Source organism: Myotis nattereri, assembly GCF_964212035.1.
Source record: "Myotis nattereri genome assembly, chromosome: 3".
NCBI classification, from domain to species: domain Eukaryota; kingdom Metazoa; phylum Chordata; class Mammalia; order Chiroptera; family Vespertilionidae; genus Myotis; species Myotis nattereri.
The window spans coordinates 2,211,584-2,221,663 of NC_138077.1; positions in this window are offsets into that span (position 1 = coordinate 2,211,584).

Consider the following 10,080-nt stretch of genomic DNA (forward strand, 5'->3'; position numbering starts at 1 on the left):
CTCTCTCTCTCTCTCTTTTTCTGTAATACGATGACCTGCTATTATTATTTCCATTTTTAAAATGTTATTGAGCTATAATTCATGTACCATAAAGTTCATGTCCCCCTTTAAAACATACATTTCTGTGGTTTGTAGTGCAGCCTCCATTGTCAGCACTGTTTAATTCAAGAACATGTTCACCAGCCGGCCGGTGTGGCTCAGTGGTTGAGCATCCACGTATCAACCAGGAGGTCACAGTTCAATTCCCAGTCAGGGCACATGCCCAGGTTTTGGGCTCGATGCCCGGTAGGGGGCGTGCAGAAGGCAGTGACCAATCATTCTCTCTCATCATTGATGTTTCTATCTCTCTCTCCCTCTCCCTTCCTCTCTGACATCAATCAATCAATCTATCTATCTATCTATTTTTTTTTTTTAAGAACCTTTTCATCAGACCCAAAGGGATCTCCACGCCCATTGGCAGTCACTCCTCATGAAGCCCGCCCTCCCCGCAGACAGCGGGCGCGGTGAGTGGTCATCTGGTGACTAAGCTCTCGAGCTGAAGGCCCCAGTTCCTTCCTGGTCAGTTTGATGATTTAAAAATTATCTTCAAGGACGGGGAGGAGGAAGCACACATCTGAGCCCCCCCCCCCCCCCCCCCCAGGAAGACTGGCTGCAGGGAGCCACCTCAGCAGATACATGGTGCTTTTTAAACTTCCGTTTTCTTTCTTTTTTAAAAACTATACTTTCATTGATTTCAGAGAAGAAGGGAGAGGGAGAGAGAGATAGAAACACCAATGATGAGAATCATGGATGGGCTGCCTCCTGAAGGCCCCACACTGGGGATGGAGCCCGCAACCTGGGCCTGTGCCCTGACCGGGAATCGCACCCTGACCTGGTCCACAGGTTGATGCTCACCCGCAGAGCCACGCCGGCCGGGCCAGAAAAATGTTGTGTTAACCTTGTTCCTAATTCAGTTTGGTTTCGGGGAAGATGGGGGCCGCTTGGGTCTGACAGGGTCCCCGGTACATGGACAGTGCAGGGACCGCTCCCAGCCCAGGAGGCGACGGTGAGGAGATCTCCTGGTGGACGGGGGAAGCAGGCGTGGTGCTGGGACCGACACACGTGGGGGTCTGAGTCGGCTGCTAACCGAGGGCAAGGAGGGCCCCACGGCTCAGCCTGGGAATCTGCAACCTCCATCCCCTCTCTTTGCAGGACCTGAAAGCAGGACAATCCCGCAATCCTGCGGCCTTGCTTCATCCCCTGGACGGGCTCTGCAGCGCAACGTTTCTCACTGGGCGTCCCCCGGCACCCCCCACCCCCGCCGCCCCCAGGAAATAGATCCAGTGTTTTGTTTGCTCCTGAGAGCCTGTCCGTGGAGAAGCTTGTCAGGAGAATGTCCCCGTGGCTGCCGCCGAGGACAGCTTGGTGCCCGCGTGCCCACGTTCCCTCCACCCCATGTCCACTTATTTTTATTATTTAAAAATATATATTTTTATTATTGATTTCAGTGCAGAAGGAAGAGGGAGAGAGAGAAACATCAGTGATGAGAGAGAATCACTGATCGGCTGCCTCCTGCACGCCCCCCACTGGGATCGAGCCCGCAACCCGGGCCTGTGCCCTGACGGGGAATCGAACTGTGACCTCCTGGTTCATAGGTCAACGCTCAGCCCCTGAGCCACCCGGCCGGGCTTCAAAGCGGCCTTTTAAACGAGGAAGTCGGGGCGCCAATCTGCTGAGATCTGGGGACAAAAGCCACAGGCGACGCTGGGAAGGCTGTCAGGGCACAAGCTCTGCCCAGCTCCACCGAGGCCCCCGCGCCCACTGCGGTTCTGGGCAGAGTGGACCCGGGCCCTGGAACCCACGGGCCCGTAAGTACATGGAGGCCAATGAGGACCTGGGCAGACTGCCCCAGAGCTGCCCGGGAAGGAGGGGGCGGCACAGGCCCGCACCTGGGCTCCCGGGAACGGCTGACATTCCCGGTGGCGGCGGGCGGGGCCCCTCCAGGCCCAGGGCCTCCCAGTCTCATCCGCTGAAGCTGGTCAGAGGAAACACAGAGAATGTGCTGGAAAACAAACACAATGCCCACAGAGAGGCAAAGCCGCGACGGAAAGCAGATTAGTGGTTGCCAAGGGCTGGGGGTGGGAGAGGAGGGGCGGGGGGGGGGGGGCGGGGGGGGGGAGAGGGGGGAGTTGGGAGAGAGGGGAGAGACTGCTCATGGTGCAGGGGGTGATGAGAACATTCAGGGACGAGACAGGGGTGGTGGCTGCGCAGCTTGGAGAATACGCGGAACCCCACGAGGTTGAGTGCTTTAAAGGGCCAGTGTTACGGGACATGAGCATGCTCTCAGGAGAGAAGGCTTGCCGCCAAGCCTCCCGAGGGGTTAAAATCAGATGCCAGGCGTCCCGCTGACAAGGGCCGTGCTGTCGTACTCGGTCCCCGGGAAGCAGTCGCTAGAGTGAGACCATCCCTGTCCCCGCCACGGCCACGGCCACGGCCACGGCCACGTGTGGTTTCAGGCCTTCGTCCTTCTTGCCTGGATCCAGGCACTAAAGAATGTTGGCAGCTGGAAGGGACGTTAGCAGTTCCAGCCCAGCCCTCTCGTTGGTCAGGTGAGGAGCGGAGTCTGCTGGGGTCCAGCCCCAGCAGGTCCAGGGGTCCCCAAAGGTGTGGACGGAGTCGGCGAAGAAGGAATGACACGGAGACAGAGTTCAGTTGATCAGCAGCCTAGCCAGGATCTCCAGCGAAGTTCTGTTCAGGATCTCCAGCCAGGTTCTGTGTCCGTGGTCTCTTGCTAGGTTCTCCAGCCAGGTTCTCCAGGTTCTCCAGCCAGGTTCTGTAGCCATGTTCCCTCACTAGGTTCTCCAGCCAGGTTCTGTCCAGGTTCTCCCGCCAGGTTCAGTCACCAGGTTCTAGTCAGGTTCTCTTGCCATGTTCTATCCAGGTTCTGTAGCCAGGTTCTGTCTCAGGTTCTTCAGCCAGGTTCTCTCGCTAGCTTCTGTCTCCAGGTTCTGTCTCCAGGTTCTGTGGCCAGTTTCTGTCCAGGATCTTTTGCCATGTTCTCTCCAGCGAAGTTCTTCTGTCTCTAGGTTCTGTGTCTAGGTTCTGTGTCCAGGTTCTGTGTCCTGTTTTCTTGTTACATCTGTATTTATACCAGTTGATTCCAATCCTATCAATCTCTATTCCAAAGGTTAGGGCGTTTCTTATCTCCATTCCAGGGAGTAAAGATTATGTAGCTTAAGCATGATTGTTCATAGTTAAAGTGATTAATTACCCACCTGGCACTTAGTTAAGGGGTTTTATTCCCTCCCTAACTTCAGGGGAAAATCCCTACCTGGGGAAACAACCTTTCTCAGAGAGGTGACCTTGGTTAAAACACATAGTGCCAAGAAGGTGAGCAAACATATTAAGAACAGTATGCCATATATGCCAGGTCCCTTGAAACAGCAAGGATGGACCAGCTCCCGGCAGGAGTCCAGGCAGAAGCCATGTGTTCACAGCTGCCTGGTGCGTGGCCAGGCCAGAAACCCCGTTTTCACTGGACATTTTTGGCCAAAGCTCCCCTCCCTCGCCCCCTTCTCTCTCTCTCCTCCATCCCTCCCTCTCCTCCATCCCTCCCTCTCCTCCATCCCTCCCTCTCCTCCCCCTCCCCCTCTCCTCCCCTCCCCCTCCCCTCCCCCTCCCCCTCTCCTCCCCTCCCCCTCTCCTCCCCCTCCCCCTCTCCTCCCCTCCCCCTCTCCTCCCCCTCCCCCTCTCCTCCGCCTCTCCCTCTCCTCCCCCTCCCCCTCTCCTCCCCTCCCCCTCTCCTCCCCCTCCCCCTCTCCTCCTCCTCTCCCTCTCCTCCGCCTCTCCCTCTCCTCTGCCTTTCCCTGCCCACAATCCTCGTGTCCTGAAAGGGATCTGGCGTCACCTCCTGCTGACGCCTCCGTGGCCCCTGTCTCCTAGCTGCCACGCTGGCCCGCACAGCGGACTTCGCCATATCACGCCTTGTTGCGTTTGTTGCTAAGCTTGGTATATGTTGTGCCTCCCCTCCTCGGCAAAACCCCCGGTTCTGGAAGACTGCGATCACGTCGTGCTGCACCTTTGGCCTTGGGTGCCGGCACAGGGCCGTCCTTGAACTTGCCAGGGCTCCGGACATATCTGCAGACCCGTTGATTCCATTCAAGGCTGTAGCTGGCCTTTGACCGGATGATTCCAAGGAATAGCCTAGTCGTGGCTGTTTTGTGCCTCATCTCTTCTGTTGGAAGACGAGGATTAAATTTGGGGTGTAATCTGGACAAGAAGGTTCTAGAAACCTCTTGAGATTAGATTTAACCTCAAAAAGGCACAGGTCTGGGAGGAAGGTGGCCAGTAGGTGCACACGTCCAGTTCTGAGGTGAATAGGATCTCCGGACGTGGTGTGCCGCGTGCTGGCCACAGGCGACTGCCGGGGGGGACGTGGAGACGTTGCAAAGAGGGTGAATCCTGAGATCTCATCGCACGGAGGAACATTCTCTCTTTCTTCCCCTTCTCTTGTGTCTGTGGGAGATAATGGGTGTTAGCGGGACCTACTGTGACAATCGCCTCACAGATATGTAAAGCTTTTTTTTTTTTTAAATATATATATTTATTGTTGTCAGAGAGGAAGGGAGAGGGAGAGAGGGAGACAGAAACATCAATGATGAGAGAGAATCACTGATCGGCTGCCTCCTGCTCGCCCCCGACTGGGGATCGAGCCCGCAAGCCAGGCATGTGCCCTGACCGGGAATTGAACCGTGACCTCCTGGTTCATAGGCCACTCTACCACTGAGCCACACCGGCCGGGCAAGATATGTAAATCTTAAACGTATACAGTGATGCATGTCGATTATGCCTCAATAAAACTGGAAAAACAAGACAAAACAAAAAGGCAAACTCACTGAATCAAAAACAAAGAACCGAACTCTATTTTTGAAATAACCTTCTTATTTATTACACAAGTAATTTGGGTTCATTGTAGAAGTGTCAGGAAATTCTGAGAAAGTTCCAGGAACATGAAGAAGAAAAAGAAAAGCGTCCACTTTCCCGGCTCTGGCCCTCGGTGTCTGCGGGCCTCTGTGCAGCCACGGTTCCACACACAGGCAGCCACGGTCCCACGCACAGTGGCCACGGTCCGCGCACAGGCGGCCACAGTCCGCACACAGGCGGCCACAGTCCGCACACAGGCAGCCACGGTCCCACGCACAGTGGCCACGGTCCGCGCACAGGTGGCCACAGTCCGCACACAGGCGGCCACAGTCCGCACACAGGCAGCCACGGTCCCACGCACAGTGGCCACGGTCCGCGCACAGGCGGCCACAGTCCGCACACAGGCGGCCACGGTCCCGCACACAGGCGGCCACAGACGCCGGGGGCAGAAGGGGCTCCTCTGCTGCTTCGGAACCTGCGTTTCAATGAGCCGAAAAGCGAAAACTCCCAGCCCTGTGTCAGGCGGGAAGAATCCGTGGCCTCCGCTGTGTGACTCATTCTGACGACACGGGAAGAGCAGCTCTGTTTGTTCTGCTGCTTTGCTTTTCTTGGTGCAGGAAAGGGGGAAGCAGGCGAGGAGGAAGAGTTCTGAGAGCGAAGGCACACACCTTCCTGGCCCCCACTCTCGGGCGTGGCGTGGGGGCCGCAGCTCGGGGTGCTGGGTCTGGCTCCTCACCTGCCCCAGAGGGGTCGAGGGGTCGCAGAGGCGTCCATTCCTGTCCGTCCCCAGCCCTGGAGTTTTGTGAGCTTTGTTGGAAGGCGCTCCCTGTCCCTCCTTTGTCCTTGGATGTTTCCGAGCCCTCCACGTGCCCACGAAGGCAGAGGCTGTGGCGCCTTGCCCTGGGGTATGCCCGCACACTGCCTGGCAAGGAGCTGCCATCCCCCCGGCCGGCCTGGCTCAGTGGGTGAGCGTCGACCTATGAACCAGGAGGTCACGGTTTGATTCCCGGTCAGGGCACAGGCCCCGGTTGCAGGCTTGATCCCCAGTGTGGCAGGTGCAGGAGGCAGCTGATCCATGATTCTCTCTCACCATGGATGTTTCTATCTCTCTCTCCCTCTCCATTCCTCCCTGAAATTAAAACAACAACAACATTTAAAAAAAAAGAATTGGCATTCAGTAAATATTTGCTAGTGAATGAATGGATGAGATGCTCATGGGTGTTATCCTTTGTCACAGATGTCGTTCAATCCCACGGTCCCTTGGGAGGCATCGGATAGGAGTTCTCTGTGTAGGCTGCTGGGCCTGGAAGGAAGTGACGTGGGGCATTGATTGGTGAATGGCAGCGTTTCCCACCCTCAGGCTCTCATCCGGGTCTTTCTGTGGCCCGTGAGGGAGGTCTTCCCAGCTGGGTTCCGCAGGTAACGGACGGCCAGGCCCCACTCTGGCCTGGCTCCAGGTCCTGGTCCCTCCGTTTCGGCTCCTCACTATCCCGTTACGTCAGACACCCCGTTTTCTCTCTGGTTGGGCCAGTCCCTGCACAACCAGCCGGGCGAGCCTGCGGCAGTTCCCACACCGCAGTGCTCTTCAGAACTGCCCGGGGCTCAGCCACCGCCCCTGTAAGTCATCATCAGGGCGATTTTGCTGCAGGCGGCCTGACAGGCCCACGTGGGGGAACATCAGCTTAAAACATTCCAAGTTTCGCGTTTTGTTGAGCAGAGGAGGTGGCCCGGGAAGGCCGCTGGGCACCACCAAGCATCAGCTTGCCCAAGCTTTGGTTTCCAAGGAGACCAGGGACTGACAACACACAGTCCATGCTCATCGCGGTTTCCCGGGCAAGAGCTCTTCCCAGGGCTTCACATACATTGTCTTCTTTTTTTAAAAAATTAAATTGATTTCAGAGAGGAAGGGAGAGGGAGAGACAAAAACATCAGTGATGAGAGAGGATCATGGATCGGCTGCCTCCTGCACGCCCCCCACTGGGGATGGAGCCCACAACCCGGGCCTGTGCCCTGACCGGGAATTGCACCCTGACCTCCTGGTTCCTAGGTCGCTGCTCAACCACTGAGCCACACCGGCCGGGCTACATTACCTTCTTTAGTTCTCCTCGGAGCCGATGGGGGGGAGGGGGGAGGCCCCACCACTGCCTCCACTGCACAAGGAAACAGGCGCAGGCAGGTCGGCGTGGCTTATCTACAACCAGGAGGGGTGGCCAGTGGGGTTAGGCAACCAAGTCCGACTCCTGTCGGGGGAGGAAACCGCTGGGGGAAGCTGGGGAGTGCCCTTGGCCGATAGGAAGAGGCTTTCCTCTTTCGGCTTCTGCACGCGTGTCCGCCGCTGCCACGTGTGAATTGCCCCCGGCAGTTAGGAAACTGGAAACCAGCACAGCGACGGTGACGTTCACGTGCTGGCCCCTCCCCCGGTGGGGTCGGCCATGGACAATCTCAGGTCACGGCACGTCCACACCGAGCGGTGCTGTCGGGGAATTGGAACCCTGGGACTGGCCGGATGTTTGATGATATGAACGAGGCGTTGTGGTTTTTGTTTTGTTTTGACTTTAGGTAGATGCTGGTGCCATGGTAATGTTTAAAAACAGTGTTCGGCCCCACGGGCACGGCTGAGTGGCTGAGTATTGCCCTATGAACCAGGTGGTCACTGCCCGGGGTGCGGGCTCGATCCCCAGTAGGCGGCGTGCAGGAGGCAGCCGATCCATGATTCTCTCTCATCATTGAGGTTTCTCTCTCTCTCTCTCTCCCTCTCCTTTCTTTTCTGAAATCAATAAAAATAAATTGTAAAAGAAAAAGTGTTCATATTTTAGAGTTACGCTCTGAAATAGGCACAAATGAGGTACTAGGAGGTTTTGGATTTACTCCAAAATCACCAGCTTGGGGGGAGGGGTGGGTGGAGAGGAGGTGACCGCCGCGTGGCTGACGGGCACAGGGTTATTGTCCGAGCGCCTCCGGGGCTGCATGTTGAGACATTTAATCCCTGTCTCACGTCCCCTCCACTGTCCGTGGGTTTAATACGTTCACCTAAAGCACGAGGTGCACGACGGGCGAGCGTGGGGCTCCGAGAGCGTTCCCTTTCTCACAGCCTCTTCCCTGTCTTAACCCAGAGCGTCACGCATGTGGAAGTGCGGGCTCCCCCATCCGACAGGGGACGCGTTCCTGTCGGCTCACGCTCTCCCCTTCCCCGGTTACCCACGTCCAGAATTGGTCCTGATCCCTGACTCTGGGGACACTTTTTGTAAAAAAACAAGCAGCCTAATTTTACTTATTTTTTAAAATTATTTTTAAAAATTGTATTTTTATTGATTTCAGAGAGGGAGGGAGAGGGAGAGAGAGACAGAAACATCAATGATGAGAGAGAATCATTGATCAGCTGCCTCCTGCACGCCCCCTACTGGGGATCGAGCCGACAACCTGAGCCTGTGCCCTTGACCAGAATCCAACCCGGGACCCTTCAGTCCACAGGCAGACGCTCTATCCACTGAGCCACACCGGCTAGGGCGCTTGGGGGACACTTCTGGTCGTCACCACCTTCCCTGGAGTAAAGCTTTATCATCTAACCCAACATAAAAGGCCTTGCAAAGTGCGGGGATCAGTGAGAACAGCTGTTCGGGGGCCTGGATTTGGGCTGGAGCCCAAGCAGACACAGGCCCGGGGGCTGGACAAGAAGCGGGGGAGCAGCGCGTGGGGAAGGCGGCGTCTGTGGGGCAGATAACGGGCCCGTGACGCTAGCTCTGAGCGATGTTTGTACTTCTCAGTCCCCGGCGTCAGTGCGTCCTCACAACACGCCTCCTGGTATCTGTGCAAAAGCCCCCAAGGCGGCCGAGGCCCCTCCGGAGGTCAGTCTGCCCCGCGCTCCGCGCCGAGGTGGAGGAGAGGCCGTGCCCGCGGCTCCTGGACGGCAGCTCGGCTCCACGTGGAAGTGGCTCCGCTCACACCCTGTTCACGGCGAAGAGCCGGTTGCGGAACCGCCCGCCCGTCAGGGCAGCTCCCGGCCCTTTGCTCCTGTCCTGGGCGTGGACAGGCCTCGTGCTGAGTGTGGGACGCCGGCGGGCTCCGGGAGGTCGACCGGGCTGAGCTGTTGGGCTGGGTAAGGGGTGCTCTCACCTGCCCACTCCCCGCAGACGGGCAGCGCGCACTGAGCGCCGACCGGCTACCTGGCGTGGTGCCGCTGACACGCACGGAGGGGCCTGCCGTGGGGGTGCTGACGCTGCAGGAGGGACACAGAGGCAGAGGGCATGAGGGAACCAGCGTGCCCCCGCCCCCCGCCTCCCCCCCCCCACTGCTGCCTTTTGGGAATATGTGGATTTTAAGCTGTTTATTAAGAAACAGCCCGGCCGGCGTGGCTCAGTGGTTGAGCATCGACCTGTGGACTCAAGGGCCCGGGGTTTGATTCCCAGTCAGGGCACATGCCCTGGTTGTGGGCTCGATCCCCAGTAGGGGGCGTGCAGGAGGCAGCCGACCCATGATTCTCTCTCATGGATGTTTCTCTCTCTCTCCCTCTCCCATCCTCTCTCTCTAAACCAGTGGTTCTCAACCTTCCTGATGTTGCGACCCTTTAATACAGCTCCTCATGTTGTGGTGACCCCCAACCATAAAGTTATTTTCGCTGCTACTTCATCACTGTCATGTTGCTACTGTTATGAGTCGTCATGTAAACATCTGATGTGCAGGATGTATTTTCATTGTGACAAATTGAACATAATTAAAGCATAGTGATTAATCACAAAAACAATATGTAATTATATATGTGTTTTCCGATGGTCTTAGGCGACCCCTGTGAAAGGGTCGTTCGACACCCAAAGGGGTCGCGACCCACAGGTTGAGAACCGCTGGTCTAAACAAATTAATAAAAAAAGAAAAAGAAAGAAATAAAGGACTCCGAGCCTCTGACCCACCCCCTTTTCTGCCCGAGAGCGTTTAACAGAGAAAAACCCTGCCTGGGAAGAGGAGTGCAGGACAAGCCTCAGCCTAATTCGAAGGCCTGCTCCCCAGAGGCCTCTGAGCAGGGCCTGGGGTGGGGGTGGGGGGGGCCCATGCCCGGGGTCTCCGATTGTGTCCCGGGAAGGGGTTCCTGTGGTCAGTGCTCCCTCCCCAGCGCCCTGGAAACCGCCGCTCTCACTTCTGGATGTGATGCCCCGGCCCCACCCCTTCGCCTGCCCTTGTCCAGAA